General features: G+C 43.9%; 1 protein-coding gene and 1 long non-coding RNA gene across 3 annotated transcripts in view; one reads left to right on the top strand and one right to left on the bottom strand.

Annotated features, from left to right (window-relative positions):
* Window positions 1-23,819, top strand: part of DPY19L3 (dpy-19 like C-mannosyltransferase 3) — a 234,423-nt gene that overhangs the window by 135,027 nt on the left and 75,577 nt on the right. The window lies entirely within an intron of this gene.
* The window catches only part of LOC141371216 (uncharacterized), a 31,458-nt gene continuing 17,059 nt past the window's right edge, over window positions 9,421-23,819 (bottom strand). For both annotated transcript variants that reach the window (XR_012375983.1, XR_012375984.1), the window contains exons 3-4: window positions 11,226-11,358; window positions 9,421-9,643 (exon numbers count right to left, since the gene is read on the bottom strand). This is a non-coding gene — a long non-coding RNA (uncharacterized lncRNA). The remainder of the gene's footprint in view (window positions 9,644-11,225; window positions 11,359-23,819) is intronic.

Raw genomic sequence — 23,819 nt, 5'->3', positions numbered from 1 at the left:
TCATGACCTGAGCCGAAGGCAGTCGCTTAACCAACTGAGCCACCCAGGCGCCCTCTCAACAGATTTTTTTAAAGATACTTGAGGAACACAAGAAGTTAGGAATGCAGGAAGGGAGTGGAGAGAGCATTGTAGGAGGCTGTCATGTCAGTCCCAACACAGAGGACAAGGGTTAAGAGGCTGGAAGGACCAGATTTGAATGGTAGAATCTTCAGAACTTATTGCCTGATCAGGAAAAAGGAAGGAGGGAAAGAAACCTATGATACAGCGACCCCCCCAACCCCATCACGTTCGGGAGAAGGTAGGTGTAATATTGTGATTTGTAATGAGGAATATATATTTGGTCTTCCCATTCCTGCCAGGGAGCTCCTAAAACCCTTGGAATTTCCTAAGTGCAAAGAGAAATAAATGTGTCTTTTGTTATGCTAACGAGGTGGTTTGGGGAAGCGCAAAAGGCTGGAAGCTGGTTGCCAAGGGAACCAACCCCGAGATTAGAGGGTTGGAACTTTCAGACCCACCCCCTGACCTCTGATGAGCGAAGGGGTTAGGGCTGGGTGTTCAATCAAAAGGCCATGGCCAATGATTTAATCAGTCTTGCCTACGTAATGAAGCCACCATTAAAACCCTAAGAGGATGGTGTTCAGGAAGCTTCTGGGAGGCTTCTGGAGATTTGGGGAGAGTGGCGCACCTGGAGAGGGCATGGGGAAGCTCCACACCCTGTCCTCCTACCTGCTCTATGCATCATCTCCATCTGGCTACCTCTGAGTTATATCCTTTTATAATAAACTGGTAATCCAGTAAGTGAAATGCTTCTCTGCATTCTGTGAGCCACAGCAAGTTAATCAAACCTAAGGAGGGGGACTTGGGACCTCCGATATACAGCCGGTCAGAAGCACAGGTGAAAACCTGAACTCTTGATTGGCGTCTGAAGGGGACAGGGGGCCATCTTGTGGGATTGGGCCCTTAACCTGTGGGGTCTGATGCTGTGTCCAGGTAGATAGTGTCAGAATAGAGTTGAATTTTAGGACGCTCAGCTGGTGTCCAAGAATTGCTTGGTGGTATGGACAAAAACATACATCAGAACTGGTGCAAGAATCGAAGCAGATAAGGAGTGTGGTTTTAGACTTGAAGGATTCGAGACACCTGCAGAAGATTCATTTGGGAGAAGTCCCATAGGCAAGTGGATCTTCAGCTGGGAGCTTAGGAGCAAAACAGGGCCAGAGACACAGGTTTGGGAGCCATCAGGCATCACAAGTGGTACCTCATAGTTGGAACCCTGGGGAGAGATGAGATTATCCGAGACCGTGCAGGGACAGAAGGCAGCTAAGAACAGAGTCAGGGTGGGGGGGTTTCAGCCTAGGCATCCTAGGCAGGTGGAGAAGAGTACACCAAGAGACTGAGAAGAAACAGTGAAGGAGGAAGGCCTACAGTTGCAGAACAGAAAGTTGAGAGAGTGGTCAGCAAAGTCACAGACTTCGGGTATTAGGTAAGGTGGAAAAGGTACCATTGCATCTGGCAATCGGAGTTATTGGTGGGGGCATGTGGGTGGCTCAGTCATTTGAGCATCAGACTCTTGATTTCCGGTCATGATCTCAGGGTTGTGGGATCGAGCCCCACATGGGGCTCTGTGCTCATCGGGGAGTCTGCTTGAGATTCTCTCCTCTCCCTCTGCCCCTCCCCCTGCTCTCTCTCACTATCAAAAAATCATAAATAAGCAGATCTTTTTTTTTAAGATTTTATTTATTTATTTGAGAGAGAGAGAATGAGAAAGAGCACAAGAGGGAGGAGGGTCAGACGGAGAAGCAAACTCCCTGCCGAGCAGGGAGCCCGATGTGGGACTCGGTCCCGGGACTCCAGGATCATGACCTGAGCCGAAGGCAGTCGCTCAACCAACTGAGCCACCCAGGCGCCCTAAATAAACAAATCTTTGAAAAAAGTTATTGGTGACCTCAGTCTGAGCCATTTCTCAAGATCAAACCCAGAAATCATCTTTAATCCCTTAATCCCTCTTTATCCTTCACATCCCACATTGCCACATTGAATCCATCATTGGCTTTATTTCCAAAATGTAACTCAGATTCATCTACTTCTCCTATAACCCTGATCTTGGACATCCTGGACTTAGCTCTCTAGAAGAAACTCTACAGTCAATATCAAATGGGAAATTGGTTTGAATTTTGTGAATAGATTTCTGACTATGTGATTTGTTTTCATATCACTGAGCCTAAGGAGAAATAAAGAGTATTTCCTAAATGCTAAAAAAATACATTCAGTGAATGCCATTCTCAATAAGCACCGAAATAAAGAGATAGCCATCTACTTCCAATGTGATTTTTTGAAGTTTATGTATTTATTCATTTATTTTTAAGTCATCTCTACTCCCAACTGGGGCTTGAACTCATGACCCTGAGATCAAGAGTTGCATATTCTACCAACTGAGCCAGCCATGTGCCCCTCAATGTGATTTTTTTAAAAAATTTCAACCCAAAAGCTAGCATCAACATATTGGGGATACACTAGGGACATTCCCACTAGCTATGAAGAACACAAGGATGCCCCATCACCCCTATTCCATGACACTGTCTTGGCAGTACTAGCCAATGCAATTAGTTAATAGAAAGAATTCTAAGTGGGGTGCCTGGGTGGCTCAGTGGATTAAGCGTCTGCCTTTGGCTCAGGTCATGATCTCATGGTCCTGGATCGAGCCCTGTGTTGGGCTCCCTGCTCAGTGGGGAGTGTGCTTCTCCATCCTCGTCCCCCCACTTGTGTATTCTCTCTCTCAAATAAATAAAATCTTTAAAAAAAATTCGAAGTATAAAATTAGAAAGGAAGATGTATACTATCACTATTTGTAGGTGAGGTAATTGGAAAATTCAAGGGAACTCATTGAAAAACTATAAGAATTCAATAAGTACCTACCAGCTATGGGAGTGAGGTCATCTTAGACCATCCAGCCCTAGTCCAACACCAGCTAACTACAACCACTTGAGTGACCCACAGAAGAACCACCCAGGTGAGACCAGACCGAATTGCTGATCCACAGAATCATGAACAAATAAAAGGTTGTTGTTCTAAGCCACTATGTTTGGGGGTGGTTCATTATAACTGATTCACTTGGGAAGGCTGATAAGATGGCCTGTTAACTATGCTACCAGGCAACATTGTTTATGCTTAGAATGACACCCCGGTAGGTAAATTGCATGTGGATTGGGAAGAACTGTAAATTAACTATAGACTCCTGAGAGAAAGCCAGACCTTTAGTTTTCCAGGGTGAATCCCACCAAAATTCCCCCTCTCCTCTCCCCTCCGCCTCCCTCCCTTACCCTCCCCTCCCTCCACCTCTCCTGCTCCTTGCCCCTTTCTCTCCACACCTGAGGACAAAGAACGAAGACAGTCATCTGCAAATCAGGAAGAAGGTCCTCACCAGCTATCTGCTCTGCCAGTGCCTTGATCGTGGACTTAGAGCCTCCAGAAATGTGGGAAATAAATGTGTGTTGCTTAAGCACCCCTATCTATGGTATTCCATTCGAGCAGCTGGAACTGACTGCAATAGTAGTTAACCCTGTATCTCGCATCAAAGGTGGGTTGTGACTCAGGTAGGAGAGGAATGAACACCCCCTAAAGATGGGTAAATGAGGGATCGTTGCCTCCTGTTAGGTCAAAGTGTGATTCTGCTCCTCTCTGAGACTTAAGTATAGGGAAAGGAAGTGAGTATGGATGCCACGATGACAGAGGGGTGGAGCATGCTGGATATTCTCAACTTGATACCACCATTCTGGTCTAAGGCTGGGAAACCAGTCTCCTGCATGGCCCCAGGTTAAAGATGGCCAAGAGAGGTACTTGTGTGACATCTGAAAGGATGGAAATGAAGTGGACACCATTACTCTTGGAAGGTGTTGTTGGTGAGACACTTGCTGATTTCAGGCACCATCAGCCAACAGTGGCCCCAGCCCACTGCAGAGTGCTCGGCTGCAGGGCCCACAGGGCATGGCTCTCTCAGACCTCCACTTTCACACACCCAGCTTCGGGCACTTTCCCACAGGCTCTGATCCCCCAGCTGCACCAGCATTTCTGCCTGTCACCATTAGAGACTTTCAACACCTCTGTTCCAGGCCTTTAACTTCCCACATTTGTGTAAGCTCTAATTGCTCTAGTAAACTCCTTGTTCCCATAAAATATAATCAAATAATAAAGAGGCAAAAGATGTGAATAAACAGCTCACAGAAAAGGTACTGCAAATGGTTCTTCAACATATGACACGAAGTTCAACCTCATTCATCACAGCAAGGCAAATGACATTTCCCCGTGATAAATTTTTCCTCTATCCAACCAACAAAACTCCATAGGGTTGATAGCACATTCTGTTGATGAGGCTCTGGGGAAGGCACTTTCCAGGACCCGGGGTGGAAATGTATGTGAAGGAGCACTATGTCTCCATTAGCGATAGCCACCAAAACTACAAAAGCATATCCTTGATCCTTTGTGACTCAGCAATCCCACTTTGTTGTTTTATTCTACAGATACTCATACCAGCACATGTGTGTGAAAGAGCATCTGTTCAAGGGTTCACTATTGCATTGTTTGCAACAGCAAAAGACAAGAAGCAATTTAAAGTCTGTCAAAAGTTAAATAAGTTACAGTATGTTCATACAGTAGAACACCATGCAGCTATAATAAAAGATGCAGATGACAAAGCTCTATGTGGAAAGATATCGAAGATATTGTCGGGTGCAGGGCCAGATGCAGAACTGTATGCAGAATGAGCTGTCTTGCATAGCAAAGGAAGAAAAACAAAATATATGTTTTGTATTTATGTATGCATGACCTCTAAAAGGGTACATCAGAAACCAATGGCAGAGGGGGATTTGAGGCAGAAACAGAGCAGTTGAGGGTAAGGATGGAAGGAAATTTCTCTGTATAGCTTTTTATAAATCAGGTGAACAAGTTTCTATTCAAAAATTTAATGTGTCTACATTCTGCGTGGAACACTGGGTGTTATGCACAAACAATGAATCATGGAACACTACATCAAAAACTAATGATGTAATGTATGGTGATTAACATAACAATAAAAAATTATTTTAAAAAATTTAATGTGTCTAAAAATTAATTAAGTGTTGACTTAAGAAAAATAAGAATTAATTGCAATCATATTGACATTAGTTTAAAAATGTAATTGCACCTAAATTCATTCTTTTTACTTAAAACTCTTCTCATAGAGTCACCCTGATTTGGCCAGCTTTTCTCCATCAACCTTTCATTTTAACCATCTTCAAACCTGCAGAAAAGTTGAAATAATAACACATCCTTCACCTAGATTCACCACTTGTTTTTTTTTTTAAGATTTTATTTATTTGACAGAGAGAGACACAGCAAGAGAGGGAACACAAGCAGGGAAAGTGGGAGAGGGAGAGGGAGAAGCAGGCTTCCCGCTGAGCAGGGAACCCGATGCGGGGCTTGATCCCAGGACCCCGGGATCATGACCTGAGCCGAAGGCAGATGCCAACCATCTGAGCTACCCAGGCGCCCCTAGATTCACCACTTGTTAATGCTTATCACTCTCTCTGTATTTATACACATGGACACACAAGCACCCACACATTTTCAGGGAAGCTAAAGTATCTAAGATGAGTGGCAGACATCATGACACTCTACTCCTAAGTACTTCAGACTATCAATCCTAAGAACAAAGACATTCCCTACAAAAACACAAGCTATTGCAATTAAGAAATTTAACCTTATTATTTATTAACTAATGAATAGCCCATGTTTAAATTTCCCAGACTGTCCCAATTGTGCCCTTTAGAGCTTTTTTTAAATCCAAGACCCAGTCAATGATCACACATTGCATTTAGTTGTTACATCTCTTTACTCTCTTTGAATCCAGAACAGTTCCCTGCATCTCTCTTGATCTTTTTTGACACTGACATTTTTGTTTTGTTTTGTTGTTTTGTTATTTTAAGTAGGTTCTATGCCCAGCATGGAACCCAACACAGGGCTTGAACTCATGCTCCTGAGATCAAGACCTGAGCTGAGATCAAGTGTCAGATGCTTAACTGCCTGAGCCACCCAGGTGCCCCCTGACATTTTTAAGTTTTTTTTATTTAAATAATCTTATCTCCACCGACTGTGGAACTCGACCTCACAATCTCAAGATCAAGAGTCGCATGTTCTTCTGATTGAGCCAGCTGGGCAGCCAACACTGACATTTTTAAAAGAATCCAAGCCTGTTGTTTCGTACAAAGTCTGGATTTTCCAGGTAATTCCTTATGACTAGACTCAGGTTAAACATTTTTGGGCAAGGATACTTACAGATGATGTTGTGCCCTTCATCAGAAGACCCATGGTGTCAGCTGGTGCCATTATTGGTGTCTGACCATCTGTTACGGTGGCATCAGCCAGATTTCTCCATTGTCATGATCTTCTTTCTTCCTTTAACTAGTAAATCTTTTGAGGTGACTATCCTGGTCCAACAACAGGTGGTTTAGCATCCACCGATAAGTTTCATCTGAATCAATTATAACAAAACTTGTTGCAAGAAAGTGATTTTCTAGTTTTACCATTTCTTCTGTATTTATTCATTGTCGTTTTTATGGGGGTAGGGCATAAGGAGCAGTATTATTATGATTCAAACTACTTTTTATTCCATGTGTTATAACCCATTCTTTATGCTCAAATGGGCACGGATTCACCCAGGAGGGACATCTCCAACCTAGTTCCCGTGTCCTTTTACCATGTTCCCATCAATCTTGGATCATGTCCTTGCATTTGGGAACAAGACGTTCCAGCTTTTGTTTGTACATTTTCTGTTCCAGACCTGGAATCCACTACTTTCCAAGCAGCCTTGTTTCCTTTAGGAAGGGAATGGTATTTAGGGACCACAATCTGGGTGCTAGGGTTTTCATTGCTTCCAGACCCTTCTTACTTACTCACTCTGGGGAGGAACTTGTCTTTGCTGTTTTACCTCTTGATCTCTTCTCTACCCCACCCTCATTTTCTTTTCCCCTTTCTTTGGCATCAACTCCTCGACAAAACGTGGGAAACTCTAAAAACTAGCAGCCATGAACACAAATGGTATAATATTTGAAGGGAGACAACTTCTTCGCCTTTTCTCCAGTGTGTCCCCCTCAAGCTGGATGGGTTACAACTGAACTATTTTAAGGACTACCTATAAAATAAGCAGTAGTGGTTTCCCATTCAGATCTTTTTTCTGCTTGGGGGTAAAGAAGTGGAGAAATCTCATCTATTATAAATAAGATTTAAATTTTAAAATCTATGTCTAATTACTACTTATGACTATAGTAAAAATTGATTTTACACACTGTAATTGTGTGGTTTGAATATGTAATCAGAAATGCAAAGCTTGATGCCTTTGATTCTAATTTCCATCACCAACGCCTCTCAGTTCACATATTTCAGTGGTTTCTGGACTGAAACACCTTTTTCTAATTAGCAATCAAGATGTGCACAGTAGTTCAAGACCTTCTCAGGGTTTGGACCACCCTGCATAATGCATTTTATTCCACATCATGATTATGCTTGGCCCTTTATTGAACTGGTCATTACCTTGACCATAGAAAGACATCCCACAGAGAATTAGTTCTTGAATTCTTAAGTGGCCTAAGATTTGCATCTCTCTGGCAAGTAAACGGGTCAAACTGAACCATCGACTAGCAAATATTTTCACAAGACAAAAAATGAATTACAATTCACCACAACTAAAGCAGCACTCCAATGTTTTAACAAAAAGTTCTTCACTCATGAAGAGTCTGAGGACACCACAGAAATCACCACATGATTCCATGGACCAAGGACAAGCCATGGGGTCCCTCTTCTGTGAAAACTAAACTCTTGCCTCCCTCAACACGTCTATTCAAAATCAGCTTTTGTTGTTCTGTACGTCGAAGTTCATAAGATGTATCAGCAACCACTAAAAACTCAAAGCAAAATGGCTCCACCTAAAATGGGAAACTTCTGGTTCACTGGGAAGCCTAGCAGTGACTTGGACTTAACTGCTAATGTGCTTGAAGAACTTGAGGAACAACTCCCGCCCTCCTCAGGCCAGAGGAAAGCCTGCCCAGGCTTCCAGCCAGCTCTGTAAGCCCAGAGCCACCCACCCCAACCCAGAGGCTCCCCCTCCTGACTCGCTTCCCACGGCTCCCCTGGTCTCTGTCACTTTCCTTGCTTCATAATTTTTTGCCACTTCCCCTGTTGTCCCTTATGTTTTGCTATATTACTTCTGTCTCCCCAAGTCAATTATACAACAAATAAGCACATCCTATTGTTTTCAGTACTGTTAATGACATTCTTTGGGAAGAAGCCCTCCTGTTACACTGGTTGTGATCATTGTTGAGAGCATGAAACACACGCACTTCCCCTCTACTCCAGAGCTCCCCAGCCGTCCCCACCCCAGGTCAACTGTGGTTATGATTAAAACCATTTCTTAATCTATTTCAGCTCCTTGCCTACCCAACATAATGCCTCCCACGCCTGCCTGCCACGAGATTCCTGTAGATATAGGATAGAGTGCATATAGTATCTTTGAAAAATATAAAGTGATAAATCTATCAATTTCCACATCTTTTCAGCAACAACAAAAACCCACAATCTTTTCAAATGTCCATGGTACATATATAGAAAATAATCATATACTAAGCTACAAAAAAAAAAAAAAAAACACACCTAAATTAATTACCAAAATAACAGGGCACATACTCTTACCACTCTGGGGAAAAAAAAAAAAAAAAAGAAGCAAAATGATTGGTTAAACCACCAAAAAAACTAGTAACTTGTAAACTGAAAGTCACTTTCCTGGTCAAACTGGAAATCAACGAAAGTCACCAGCTATAAACAGATGACAGGAAGAGCAATATATGTCAAAATTTGGAAACACTGCTATGCTTAGAAAAAATAGCTATCCAGACTAAAAACAAAGCCCCAACATTTTATACCTCCTCCCATAAAGAGGTAGAGTTTGTCTACTTAGCCCTTGAACCTGAGTTACCTCTGACTTACTTGGAATAACAGAATGTGTGGGAGGGACATTGTGTGATTCCTGAGCACAGTAGTTTGAATATTTGCTCTCTTGAAATGTCGCTTCAACACTGGCACTGCCTCGGGGCAAGAAGACTGTAGCAGGTCCAGCCCTTCCTAGTTCAGAACAAGCCTCACCTTTCCTCCTTGGCCCCAGAAGGGTCCCCGTGGGCAGGAGAACTGCAGGCTGACTCAGTCCTAGGCCCTATGCACCCCTGGAGTTTGGGGTAGTGTTCTTAGCTCACAACCCATCAAGTTGTTAACCTTTAAAATAAAAGTCAGAAAAAAAAAATAAAAGCTATTTTACAGCAAAAATGGGTTTATTCAGGAATAATAGAATCTCAATTTGGGACAAACAAGCTATGGTAAAATCATAGGTGAGTCCAACAAACAAAGCAGAGGAACCTTATTTTATGGAGAGGGAGGAGGAAGTTGGGAGGAGTTGTTTTGCACAAAAGATCATTGGAGAAAAGCATGAGTCCAGGGTGATGACAGTTTCTCATTGGCTGAGTTGCCAGGTAATCCATTACTTGTAGGAGATGCAATGCACATCTTTCCCTGATGGGGCCTATGACTGATCATTTTTTCCTGTTGAGGATTCTTCTGTTGGGGTCTGTAATTGACAATTCTTGCTGTAATTGATGTTAAGTGGTAAGGCTCCCCCTTACAGCCTCTTCTTCTAGCCTCCCTGCTCCATTTTAGTCATGTTTAGGTTTGTGAATTTTCACCATTATTATCTATATTGACCTTATTACCTGGAAAACACTTTGTTGATCTTCCAGGAAACAAAGAGGCCCTCTTCACCTTGTCCCTGACTATTACCCCTCTGGGGGCTGGGACCCAGGACTTTTTTGAGGGATGCCATCACTCCCATTTCTGCTAAAATGATTTCTAGACAAATATCTGCTATCTCTAAAATGTGGATTGACTGGGGAAATGCTTTTGTCTTTTCTTTTTCCTTCTGAAAAATATGTTTATGTAGCTATCAAGCAGCCAAATAACAGTGCCTCTCTCCTGGCATCCTCCCTGTCTGGGTCTCCTTATAGACAAGCCTGTGCCCCATATGGCTGTGGGCCCCTCAAAAAGCAGGAAGATGCTAGATCCCCCTGCTTGGGGCCGGGCTGTGGGAGGGGTGCACCCAGGGTCTGAGTGGGCCGTCTCAGCTCCCGCTCTCCTGCCCAGCCTCTGCTTACCCACCACAGCGGGAGAAGTCCAGAGGAGAAGAAAGACTGGAGGGAGCCATGACTTTGAGGGCAACCCAGAAAGAAGGGTTTGGCCAGAAGAATATCAGCCCTGATGTTGAAGAGAGACCTTTGGGTGTTTCTGTGCATTAAGGTCTCTAGCTCTCCTGCCCATTCCCGAAAAGAACCATGGATGCTGCGCGCAGGACAGAAGCAGAGTGGAGCCCTCAGAGAGCCTGGCTTCACAGTTTGGTGAGCTGGGGTCTCCGACACAAGAAGGGCACATTGGGTGAGCCCTCTGACCTCAACTCCGCAGCGGAGGGAGAACTGAACAGAGCATCGCTCACATTCTTGAGATTCCATCCAGAGAGCTGCCATTAACCCTGGTTCATTTTAGCACCTGGGTTAAGCTGCAAATCCTTCTGACCTTATGACTCGGGAGACTGCCAGGTGCCACATAAAAACCAATGAGGTTTCTACTGTGCCAGTGCCTCTGCTGCAAAATTAATCCCATGAGTGGCTGGTAAAGACAAGTGCTGAGCACATTTTACAGGTAAATGACACCAGTGCCTTACATCACTGTGCAAAACTGGGGGTGTCCACTTGTTCTCAGTCCCAGCTCCTCAGCCGTATCCCCACAATCTCCAACACCTGGCCCCTTCCCTCTTCCAGGGCTTGCCAGGGTCCTAGACCGCAGGCAGAGTCCAAGGAACCAGCAGGCACACCCCGCCCAGTGCCTGCCCTCTGACTGCTGGGGGCCAGGGTCCTCACCATAAAGGGAAATGCTGACCCCCGTGGGGTCTCTGGCCTGGCATGCACTGGGCTCTTCTGTCCAGTAGCTGGAAAGCAGGAGAGCCAAGGATCTGAGACCTTTTGTCCCTCATCCAGCAATTGCTTCTCTGTGCTCCGTGAGTGGGAGGTACGAAGAAAAGAAGGGGCCTCCAGGCGGAGGCAGGCAGTGGGAAAGACTGTGGTGACCCCTCCCACCCCAGCCCCTTCAGCTGTGTGACCTACCTCTTCCCTTTGGGGCCCTGGAGACAGTGGGGCAGGCAGGAAACCCACACCAGAGGTCACCATAACAGGGTCAGGCCAGGTTCTCCAGCACCTGGGCATGATGGATAAGAAGGTATCCTTCGAAACCAATCTTCTTTGATTTTTAAATAAAAAATATAAAATATGTGAAAACAGAAATAAGTCTGTGCCTATTTCCAAGCCACACAACTTTGGAGGCTTATTCTACCAATTAAAATGCAGATCATAAATAACTCACTTGTTTCCAGTGAAGCAGGCCCTGTCTGAGCGCAGGCACTATCCAGCTGGCCTCGGTGGGCTCTCCCCTATAGATGTGTAATGGGAGGCTAGCATCGCATCAGGTAAATGCCCACCACTACGGGCACAATTCACATGTTGCTAGTTATGCGAGGACGTCAGTGTGGAAACCTGAGTTAACAGGCAGCACATTTCTGATATGCTTCAGTGATATCTTACCATTCCTTCTAGACTGCTGCCCAGGAAGCTTCCTGGCTCTCCCACCCCTTAATCTAGTTCTTATCCCGGGATGCCTCTCTCCAGTGTCTTCTAGATGGGTATTCTGAGAACATGAGCCCAGCATCCTGAGCTCTCGGAACGCCGACCTCAATGTCTACTGAAAACTGTAACCAAGGGTCAGTGGAGCTCCTACTGTGACAGACAGGAAAGGTTCCAGGTGATAGATGGAAAGTTTCTCTCTGGAAAAGATCCTATCACATCACATGTTCCTACCATCACATGGGAGGATACCCAATGCCCTCAAGCAAGGGCCAGAGAAAGCCCTCTGAGAGCTGGCTGTCCTGCTAGGCTGAGTTCCTGGAATAAGATTCTGAGCCTATCCGAAAAATATAGAATCAAGAAAAATCTGTGCATATTCCCAGTGCTCTGGTTCATCTGAGAATATCCTGGTTTCTCTTTGTAACACTCCATTTGCATCCATGTTGCTCAGAAATAGATTAAGGGACAAAAGAATGGGATCCACCCAAAAATTTCTTGCCTTCAGGAAAAGAGGGGCGATGAAAAGAGAAAGGACCCACTTTCCTGGAAAGTCAACTCTTTATAATCTTACCAAACAAAATTCTTGAAATCAGAGAAGCTGTCTACACATGCATACACACAAGCAGAACTCAACTTGCTTTCCAGACATTTTTACCATCAGCTAAGATGCTGTGCTTAAGGGAAACACACAAAGGAGAATATGACTCTCAGTTTTCTTACCATTAGCAATGTCTCATTCTAGAACCTAGCAACGAATAATTGGAAAACAATATTTTAAAATACCATTTAAAATAGCATCAAAGATAATCTATAGTGGTAGAAATCAGATCAAGAAAACATGGAATACTTGGGAGTATGTCTAAAGAAATTTGTGTCAGACATCTATAGTGAGAACTACAAAACTTTATTTTTTTTAAAGATTTTTATTTATTTGAGAGAGGTAGAGTAAGAGAGAGAGAGTGCACAACAGGGGGTAGGGTCAGAGGGAGAAGCAGACCCCCCACTGAGCAGGGAGCCTGATGTGGGACTCGATCCCGGGACTCCAGGATCATGACCTGAGCCGAAGGCAGTTGCTTAACCAACTGAGCCACCCAGGTGCCCCTGAGAACTGCAAAACTTTAAGAAGATCTGACTAAAAGGAAAAACCCCTACCTCTAATGGATTGGGAGACCCAACATTTTTTTTTATTATGTTATGTTAGTCACCATACATTACGTCATTAGTTTTTGATGTAGTGTTCCATGATTCACTGTTTGTATATAACACCCAGTGCTCCATGCAATACGTACCCTCCTTAATACCCCTCACCAGGCTAACCTGTCCCCTCACCCCCCTCCCCTCTAAAACCCTCAGTTTCTTTCCCAGAGTCCATAGTCTCTCATGGTTCATCTCCCCCTCTGATTCCCCCCCCTTCATTCTTCCTTTCCTTCTCCTGATGTCCTCCATGCTATTTCTGCCCAAAGTGATTTACAGAGTCAATGCAATCCAAGTCAAAATCCCAACAGGCCTTTATGTAGAAATTTATAAGCTGATTCAAAAATTTATGTGGAAATTCAAAGGATTTAGAAGAGCCAACATAATTTTGAAAAAGAACAAAGTTGGAGGATTTATGGCATAAAGATAGATGTATATATAAATGGAACATAACAGAAATTCAGCCACAGACCCACACCACGTATGGTTAATTGATAGTTTTTTCAACAAATGATGTTGATAAAACTGGACATCTGAACGTAATCTTTACCTCACATTGTACAGAAAGATTAGCATGAAATGTATCAGAGACCTAAATGTAAAAGCTGAAACTATAAGAAAACACAGGAAGAATCTTTGGAACCCTGGAGTGGGCAAAGATTTTTCTGGGATACAAAACTAAAGGATTAAATATAAAAGGAAAAAGTTGATAAATTGGTCTTCATCAAAATTAAAGGCTTCTGCTCTTCAAAAAGCACTGACAAATTACTTGTATCCAGAATACAGAAAGAACTTCTACATAAAGCACTAATAAAGAGACAACCCACATTTTTAATACAGGATATAATTCACATGCCCTGCAATTCACCCATTTAAAATGTACAATTCAATGGCTTTTAGTATATTTACAGAGCTGTGTGTCCATCCCCACAATCAATTTTGGAGTGTTTTTATTACACCAAAAAGAAACCCTACTCCTCTTTTGTTTTCTTTTCTTTTAAGATTGATTGATTGATTGACTGATTGATTGATTGATTTGACAAAGAGAGACACAGCGAGAGAGGGAACACAAGCAGGGGGAGTGGGAGAGGGAGAAGCAGGCTTCCGGCTGAGCAGAGAGCCTGACGTGGGGCTCGATCCCAGCACCCTGGGATCATGACCTGAGCCGAAGGCAGACGCTCAATGACTCAGCCACCCAGGAGCCCCAAAACCCTTCTCCTCTTAGCTGTCACCTGCCCCGCCACCACATCCCTCCCCCTTCCATACAAGGCTTAGGGAACCACTAATGTAATTACTATCTGCATAGATTTGCATATTCTGGATATTTCATGTAAATGGCATCATATAATAGGTGGCCTTTTGTGTCTGGCTTCTTTCGCTCAGCATGTTTTCAAGGTTCATCCATGTTGTAGCATGTATTAGTACTTCATTCCTTTTTATTACGAGAGACTATTCCATTGTATGGATATATCATATTTTATTTATCCACTCACCAGTTGATTAACATTTGGGTTGTTTCTACAACTCACTTTTTAAAAAATGTACAAGAGACTTAAACAGACGCTCCACCAAAGAAAATGTACAAATGGTCCATAAGCCTAAGAAAAGGTGCTCAACATCATTAGTCATCAGAGAAATGCAAGTTAAAACTACAATGAGATACCTCTATGCACCTATTCCAATTGTTAAAAAATTAAAAGGCTAACAATTCCAAGTGTTGGTGAGGACATGGAGCCATCAACCTGCCAGTGGGAATGTTGCAACCACTTTGGAAGACAACTTAGTTTTTATAAAGTGAAAGATACACTTAAAGTATGACCCAGCAATTCAATTCCTGAGTATTTGGCCAAGAAAAACGAAAACATGTCCACACAAAGAGTTGTACACAGATGTTCATCACAACTTTGCTTGTAATAGCCAAAAAGTCAAACAATCCAAACGTCCATCAGTAGGTGAACGAACAGATAAACTGGTACAGCCGCACAGTGGAATACTTCTCAGCGATAAAAGGGAACAAATCACCGATTCACATTATGAAAACATTCTGCTAAGCAAAATAATTCAGCCAAAAAGAAGTTTACACTGTATGATTCTATTTATATGAAGTTCAAGAACTAACAATACTAATCAATAGTTATGGAAATCAGATTAATGGTTGTCTAGAGCTGGAAGTGGAGGTGGGAATAGACAGAAAGGGGCATAAACAGCGGTGTACTGAGGACTCCTACTGGCTCCCAAGAGTCAATTAATTATACGTTTTCAGGAGTTTGGGGAGCTAGTTGTTAAACAGCCATTATTTAAGAACTTGCAGGGGGCCCGAGTGGTGCAGTTGGTTAAGCGTCTACTCTTGGCTTCAGCTAAGGTCATGGTCTCAGGGTGGTAAGATCAAGTCCTGCGCTGGGCTCCACACTCAGTGTGGAGTCGGCTAAAGTTTCTCTCTCCCTCTCCCTCTGCCCCTCTGCTCACTCACTCTGTCTCTAAAATAAATAAATCTTAAAAAAAAAATTAAACTTGCAAATAAATTATATTTAAAACAAAGATAATAAATACACATTTCTATCTCTTCTCCGTCATTTTACTGCGTTTTACTCTTATCTGTGCTCTTGAAGTTACTTGCTTGTGTCTCTATGGTAGAAATGCTGGATAATGGCGCCATCTCTTCCCAAGTCCACATGCGTGACACCATGTTGGCAGCTTGAAATCAGCCATGGTGGGAGTAGTGGATATCGAGAAACTTTACAAATCATGCCTTGATTTAAATTTTTTAATTGTCTAGACCAAAGGAAGTGATGGAAAAAATGCTAATAATGCCAATTAAACTTAAAAGTGAGTTAGTGTGTATAGCTATGTTATTTGTATGTTATTTGTATGTTAAGTAGATGTTAAATTATTTGTATGTTATTTGTATGTTAAATAGATGTTAAAATATAACATTTTTTCCAGAGCCTGCTGTTAAATATTTACCAGCATACCACTCAACACAAGGAATATTTTAGGTGATGGAAGTGATCTGTATATTGATTAGAGTGATGGTTTCATGGTACATACATTTGCCAAAACTCATCAAAACATTATTTAAAATGTGTGCATTTCCAAACTGATGCAGCCATTCCGGAAAGCAATATAGAGGTTCCTCAAAAAGTTAAAAATGGAACTACCCTACTATCTAGCAATTGCACCTCTAGGTATTTACCCAAAGGAAACAAAAATACTCATTCAGAGGGATACATGCACCCCGATGTTTATAGCAGCACCATCTACAATAGCCTAATTATGGAAACAGAGCAAGTGTCCACCGACTGATGAATGGATAAAGAAGATGTGGTACATATATCCAATGGAATATTACTCAGCCATCAAAAAGAATGAAATCTTGCCATCTGTAATGATGTGGATGGAGCTAGAGCATATAATGCTAAGTGAAATTCAGAAAAAGACAAGTGAAAAGTCAGAGAAAGACAAATACCATATGATTTCAGTCATATGTGGAATTTAAGAGACAAAACAAATGATCATAGGGAAAAAAAAGAAAGAGGCAAACCAAGAAACAGACTTAACTATAGTGAACAAACTGATGGCTACCAGATGGGAGGTGGTGGGGGATGGGTGAAGAGGTGATGGGGATTAAGGAGGGCCCTTGTGAGGAGCACCGGGTGTCATCTGGGAATGATGGATTACCGTATCGTGCACCTGAAACTAATATTACACTGTATGTTAACTAACTGGAATTTAAATAAAAACTTTTTAAAAAGTGTGCATTTTGCTGTATGTAAATTTTACCTTAATAAATTTGATTTTTAAAAATGCAACAATTAGTAAACTAATGAATCTCAATGAACTCCACACTAGCTGGTTCTTTAGAAAACATTTTGGGGGTCATAGCACAGTTTGTTTGCTTTTTAACTTGAAATCCAGGAAAGACAAAGGTGGAAACTGTTCCTCTGACCACCTGCTGGTTCCAAGGCTTCCACGTGGCTGGGACTCCAGGTGGTCTGGTCTCAGGCCAGCACATCTTTGCCTCATGCTCTGGAAATACCCAGGGACTCACTCGTCTATTAAAATAATACCTGAGGGGCGCCTGGGAGGCTCAGTCGGTTAAGGGTCAGACTCTTGATTTTGGCTCAGGTCATGATCTCAGGGTTGTGAGATCAGGCCCAGTGTGGGGCTCTGCGCTGAGCAAGGAGCCTACTTGAGATTCTCTCTCCCTCTCCCTCTGCCCCTCCCCACCATGCACACATACTCGCTCTCACTAAAAAATACATACATACATACATACATAAATACATAAATAAAAGAATACCTGAGATGAATGTCCTCTGCAGCTGGGAGTAAAGGAAATGTGTGTTTTATGCTTTCCAAAGCCTCTTGTATCTAAGTGTTTATGAATTCCCCCACAGAACAGCCCTTTGGTCCCAGCACTTGGTGCAGGGGGCAAACAAGGAACGAGTCTTGGCCACTGAACGGACAGGAAAGCCAAGTCTGAAAGTTAAAGTAACTAACAGGGGAAAGTCACGGATTTGGATACTCCGTCTTCATGAAGCGAAATGTGCACAGAGGGTTTGTCAAGAGCCAGTCAGCCCATTGAAGCTTTCAGTGTTTCATCCAGATATTTCATTGTCCATAACCGTCTGCCTTGCACATATGTATGTATATGACTTATATGCCACATTACATATGTACGTAAGTATATATATGATCTACATCGTACATGCAAGCTTATATATCAAGATAAATGCTTGTTGGGAAAGAAGACAAATTGGTTTGCCTACTCTCTTTGTGAATTAAAATCCCACCACTAGTCTGTCTCCAGCCGCCCAAGCTGAGAGGCTTGATGTTTTGTATCAGTTAATCAATCAGCAGGCATTTATAGAGTGCAGGCTACATGTTTATGACGCCTTCCTGGAAAGATGGGCATTTATTGTTTTGTGTTTCTTTAACTGACATGGGTAATCCCAGCCTATCGTTTCCATCATATTTCTCTTCTAGACCCAGCAGAAGTATATGTCTTGAAATTGTCCCTTTATTGCTATTAATATGTACTGGGCAGGGCTGTTTTGTTGGATAGATTTTAATTGCGAGCTGGTCTTTGGATTTTCACTGTGAAATGATTCTATCACAAGGAGAATCTTTACATTTTTAATTAGTAATGATTTAACAAATCTTAAATAATTGTGAATTTGGTGGTTTCACAATAATAGCCAATTTTAGTAAATGTAGTTATGTAAGAAATAAGGGAGAGATTTCTCCTGAATAAAGCATTTCAGCACAACCCCAGGAAGAAACAGATGTGGGTGGACTTCTGGGAGACAATTCAGCCCAGATGTTACCCTGCTCTGCAGCATCACACAAGAGAGAGGTGGGGCCCCCCCATAAAGAGTGTTGTTGCTCCTCATTGGTTCAAAACCAGTCCTGCACAGTGTACTCTGTTCCCCGGGCCAGAAAACTCACTTTGGCCCCAGAGAAAGCCCAGGCTATCCTATGGCTACCCGGATGGAGGTATAAATCTGTAGAGGCCACCTAGAACCATGCGGGAACACGTACCATCAGGGCATGTTGACAGGGCTCAGGGCTGTCTAGGAACAAGGCTGTGGCCACGGGGCTTGTTAGAAACAGCAACTGTTTCATGACTCTGCTCACTCATTCCCACTGGAGGCTGCCAGATGGTTCATGTATTCATTCACAACCCACAGTCTTACAGAGTGGGGTCATTTGCTCACCATGCCGGCCCCTTTTGCTGCCTCCACATACCATTCTATTCCACCCAGAGGGCCGTTACCCTAGCTGTGTGCTGGAGCAGCCCCCACTGACTTGTAAGAGTCGATTGTTAAATTTTCAGAAAATCTACGAGCTGATTGTTAAACACAGTCATTATTAAAAATTAAATTATATGGGGGCACCTGGGTGGCTCAGTCATTAAGCATCTGCCTTCGGCTCAGGTCACGATCCTAGGGTCCTGGGATTGAGCCCCGCATCGGGCTCCCTGCTCAGCGGGAGGCCTGCTTCTCCCTCTCCCACTCCCCCTGCTTGTGTTCCCTCTCTCACTGTATGTCTGTCAAATAAATAAAAATCTTTAAAAAAATTAAATTATATGAGCATATGATTAAATAAATCGTATTAAAATACAAAGGTGAGAAATACCCCAGACACCATCCCTAATTATTTTATTATGTTTTACTAAGTTATTTCCTCTTGAGGTTATTTATGACTGTTGTATCTTGATGGGAATATAATAAAATGGTGTACTACTGGACTTCTCTTCCCAATTCAACTCTCTGGTTCAGCGACTTCACATTGGTAGCCTGAAATTGACCATGATGAGTATATTTACACCATGAAAAGTGCCAAACGAGACAAATCAGGGTTTCTTTTCTTTTGTTTGTAGGCCGCTGGGTTTTTGGCATATCTCTTGTGAGTAGGAGATAGGCTGGTGAATGGCAGAAGACACTCGCAGCAGAATGGATGGGCTGAACACACACTCAGAGTACCAAGAGGTAGCAAAGGGCAGGAGCCAGTCCGAGAGATTTACAGGACCCAAGCACGAGGGAAATGAGAACAGAAAGTTCCCTAGAGCCTTAGTTGCATTGTAGAGAAGCCCACTGCCCCAAGGAGTAACACACAGGAAGCTCTAGAAAGAACTATCACTGTTGCTGCTGTGGAAAGTGTGCCCCAACCCTACCCCCAACCCCAGCTAAATCCCCCAGACACCTCTAATGTGTCTGTCTACACCTGGGGGAAGCAGACTAAGAAGAAATGAGGCTGTAGAAATGGTGGGTAAGGGCACAATGGGGTTGCCCTTCGGCAGAAGCTCCTACTAGATGGAGGGAGGGGCTGGCTGAGCATCCCCTTTCTTCTCTTGAGAAAGACCCCAGGTGTCTTCTGGGCCTCCCAGTGGGCCAGTGTGCTAGGCTGCCCTAACAAAGCACCACAGACTGGGTGGCTTCAACAACAGAAATTTACTTCTCACGGTTCTGAAGTCTACTAGTCTAAGATTAAAGTGTCCATGGGATTGGTTTCTTCTGAGGCCTCTCTCTTTGATTTGTAGATGATCATCTTCTCCCTGTGTCTTCACATAGTCTTTCCTCTGGGTGTATCTGTGTCCTGATCTCTTCTTATACGGACACCATTTTTGTTGGGTTAGGGCCCACTGAATTACCTCATTTCACCTTAATTCCCTCTTTAAAGGCCCTATTTCCAAAAAATAGTCACATTCTGAGGTACTGGGAGTTAGGACTTCAACATATGAATGTTTGGAGGATGCAAATCAGCCAACAGCCAGGAGTATCCGAGGAAGCTCTGGAGGCAAAGGTGGGATCCTGGGGGCCAACTGAACGCAGCTAGCCCTGGGGGAGGGACTGAGGGACTCTGGGCTCCTTAGGGCAGGCACTGTGTTGTATTTGCCTTTGTTTCCCAAATGCCCAGAACTATAGCTAGCACTTGGTGGTTTTTCAATAAAATGTTTCTTCAGTGGAATGAGCATGTTGATAGAGAAAGAAAAGGAATCTCCTTCTCAGTACATTTTTTATGAACAGGTGAGGCTCCTTCTGGTTTATTTAAAGACAGGTAAGGGTCTTCTTCATTTCCTTTAAGGTTGGTTCTCTTTGGATCAGACAGGTGAGGACTAAGCCCAAACTTTATCTTGGCCTCCAACTATTCAGGACCCACCATCTGCATCAAATCCCCAGGGCCCAGAACCCAGAGCTCTCCAAAGACCCGAGGGAGTACACACATTCTGGGAGGAAATAATGTGTAGGGGCAGAACCACAGAGAAAAGAATGCAAAGTCAAGATTAATGCACTTGATGAGACATAATACATCAACTAGTTTCCACACCCATGTATTGTCACTTACTACTCACTCATACGTTACCATCTTACTGTGGGATAGCAGGGCATTTCTATATTTTTGATATTTGATGGAGTGGGGCTCCCAAAGTCAAAGCCCTTGGGGCCCCGGGGGCTCTTAGCTTGGTCCTGTGCCTGTTAGCTTTCCAGCTATGGAGGGAGTCCTAGACAGGGTGACACAGCCTACATCTCGCCCTCCAGTGCAGAGGTCTCCTCCTGAGAAGGACGCTGCCATCCCAGCAAGTGGCCATGAAAGCTTAAGGGGAGCTGCTTCTGCAGTAATGGGCTCGACAGCAGGCTCTAGATGAAAAACTCTTTTCTAGACATTTCCTGCTGGCCCCCTTTCCCACCAGGCATGAGGATAGCTGCTCTGTGGGCCAGGATACAGGAGCTGAGGGTTTTCACTCCTGAGACTGGTTTCAGGAGTTGGTCAGTCAATCTGGGAAGGAGATGGAGTGGCAGGAGTGTTTCAGAAAAAGGGCCAACATTTTCCTCTTCCCAGGAAGAGCACAGCGTGAAGAACATCTGCAGCATGACTTGGCTGCAGGAAGAGCCCGAATCGTGATATCTGACATGAAGCATAGCTTTAACAGCCCAACAGGGTTTTGAAAAAACACCATTCCGTGTACCACATGCAATTGTATGTAAAATAGGCCTGCGCTGAGCAAAGAAGCATTAATATCTATTACTTAGAAACAGATGAGAAGGCAAATCGGCAGCTGCTAGGCAATCAGATGAAACCCCACTCCGTTGTGTTTCGTATCTTCGTATTTTTTTTTTAAGTGGACCAAACTTTCCCTCTGCCTCCAGCATCTTGTGATTGTCAGCAGGTTCAGTGGAACCTTCCCATGACATGACTAATCAACTGTAGGATTGAGGCTCATAAACTGATATCAAAGAACTTATTAAGACATAACCCTTAAATGTGTGGGAGAACAATATGTAATCCAACATGAGGCATAAACAGCTCTGGAGTCCAAGCTTGCCGTCAAGCTCACTGGTGGCTTTCTCCGAACGAATCCGGGCATATGGTGCCATAATGGAGCATGAATTTACAGCAACAGAGATGTACGAGGGAGATTAAAGCATCATCTGTAAGGACATACTGCGTGGCAAAAAACAACAATTATTGTATTTTCTGCTTTGTATTGTGAGGAACTCGATCCCTTTCCGTAGAGTGTGGGCTCCCTCTGCTGCTGGCAGGAGACACCAGAACTCCAGGCACACGGGGCTCCTTGGGGACTTGAGCAGAGCAGGTGGCCTGTCCCAGGAGGGGAAAGACGGGGCTGGACACTGCAGAGAGACGGACTTGTTCTTAGCCTCTGCCTCTGTGGGAGCCTGGGACTATCAGAGCTGCTTCTGCACGAGGAGCAAGAAGTGGACGGAATAGGAAAACACAAAGGAGCTGTAAGCTGTGTCCCCAGTGAAATACGTCACAGGAGTGATGACTTCGTGCTGAAGGAGTGCCCACCTGAAGTGACTCTTCTACCCCATTTTCTCTCTCCCTCTTCCACACAGCCTCTGTCGGAAGCTCCTCTGGTTCTCTTTCAGACTCCTGCCAATAGTTGTGCTAGTTCTCGGGGCTCTGCCTTGTCCAAGGACGGCTGACTCCTGTAACACCAAGACTGCACCACCCAGAAGGCGTATCATCTTCCGCACTGCAGTAGAGGACCTGCCCCGTGCACCTGGCCACCCCCACTCCCAGCCCCCCACCATGGCTCCACTTCAGTGGTCACTTCTCAGCAACACTCCCCCAACTGAGAGCAGAAACATTTTATTTTTATTTTTTTTAAATGTATTTATTTCAAGTAATCTGTCCACCCAATGTGGGGCTCCAACTTAGGACCCCGAGATCAAGAGTCACATGCTCCACCGACTGAGCCAGCTAGATGCCCCTATAGAGTGGAAACACTTTATTTTTATTTTTTTAAGATTTTATTTATTTATTTGAGAGAGCGAGAATGAGAGAGAGAGAGAGCACATGAGAGGGGTAGGGTCAGAGGGAGAAGCAGACTCCCTGCTGAGCAGGGAGCCCGATGCGGGACTCGATCCCGGGACTCCAGGATCATGACCTGAGCCGAAGACAGTCGCTTAACCAACTGAGCCACCCAGGCACCCCTTTATTTTTATTTTTTTTAAATATTATATTTATTTGAGAGCGAGACAGAGAGAGAAAGAATGAGCGGGGTAGGGGCAGAGGGAGAGGGAGAAGCAGGCTCCCTGCAGAGCAGGGAGCCCAATGCGGGGCTCGATCCCAGGACCCTGGGATCATGACCTGAGCTGAAGGCAGACGCTTAACTGACTGAGCCACCCAGGTGCCCTAGAGCAGAAACATTTTAATGCCGCAACTCTGATGTGTTCATTTTGGCCAAACAAAAAAATACATGCCTAAACTTCAGCTGTTTCTGTTACCAAGAGGTAAGTGACAGATCATAAGCCCCAACCCCTGGAGATGGACTGGCGTGGGGGAAGCAGATGAGGCCCAGGGGTGGGGTCAGACATCCTACTCTTTGAAACTGAGAACCACACTTTCTCCTCTGAGAACCATCAACCATCCTAAGCAAAACAGCTCATTCTCTGATAGTTTGGTTATTTGCATGGCCGGTATCTCAAATTCTCTGATTTCCCTCTTAAAGTTCTAATGGCCATGCTAATTTCCTTTCAATGAGTCAAAAGAGATGCCATGAGTGTTAACTGACTTCCTGGTGATGCTAGCATTATTTTACTGGGTTTAATTAGATGCTGGGTGACAGGGGAGTGAGGATACTTGCTAGTTCTCTGGGGTATATATGCTGATATATGATCACCTGTTCTCACCTGCACCCTGCATAGTAAAGTGTTCAATTATATTTCTGATGGTGTCCCCAGGAATGTACATTTATATTTTGTATCATTAATTTCAACACTTACAGCATTTATTCATTTGTTCATTTAGCAAGGAAGCAGCCACGGTCATCCAGATGAGAGAAGGTGGCTTGGCCAAGGCAGGTAGTGCAGGAGGTGAGGAGGGGTCAGATCCTGGAGAGATTTTTTAAAGGCAGAGAAC

Source organism: Callorhinus ursinus, unplaced genomic scaffold (genome assembly GCF_003265705.2).
Source record: "Callorhinus ursinus isolate GAN/ISIS: 27379988/994484 unplaced genomic scaffold, GSC_fseal_2.0 scaffold61, whole genome shotgun sequence".
NCBI classification, from domain to species: domain Eukaryota; kingdom Metazoa; phylum Chordata; class Mammalia; order Carnivora; family Otariidae; genus Callorhinus; species Callorhinus ursinus.
This window is presented reverse-complemented; position numbering and strand designations above follow the sequence as displayed.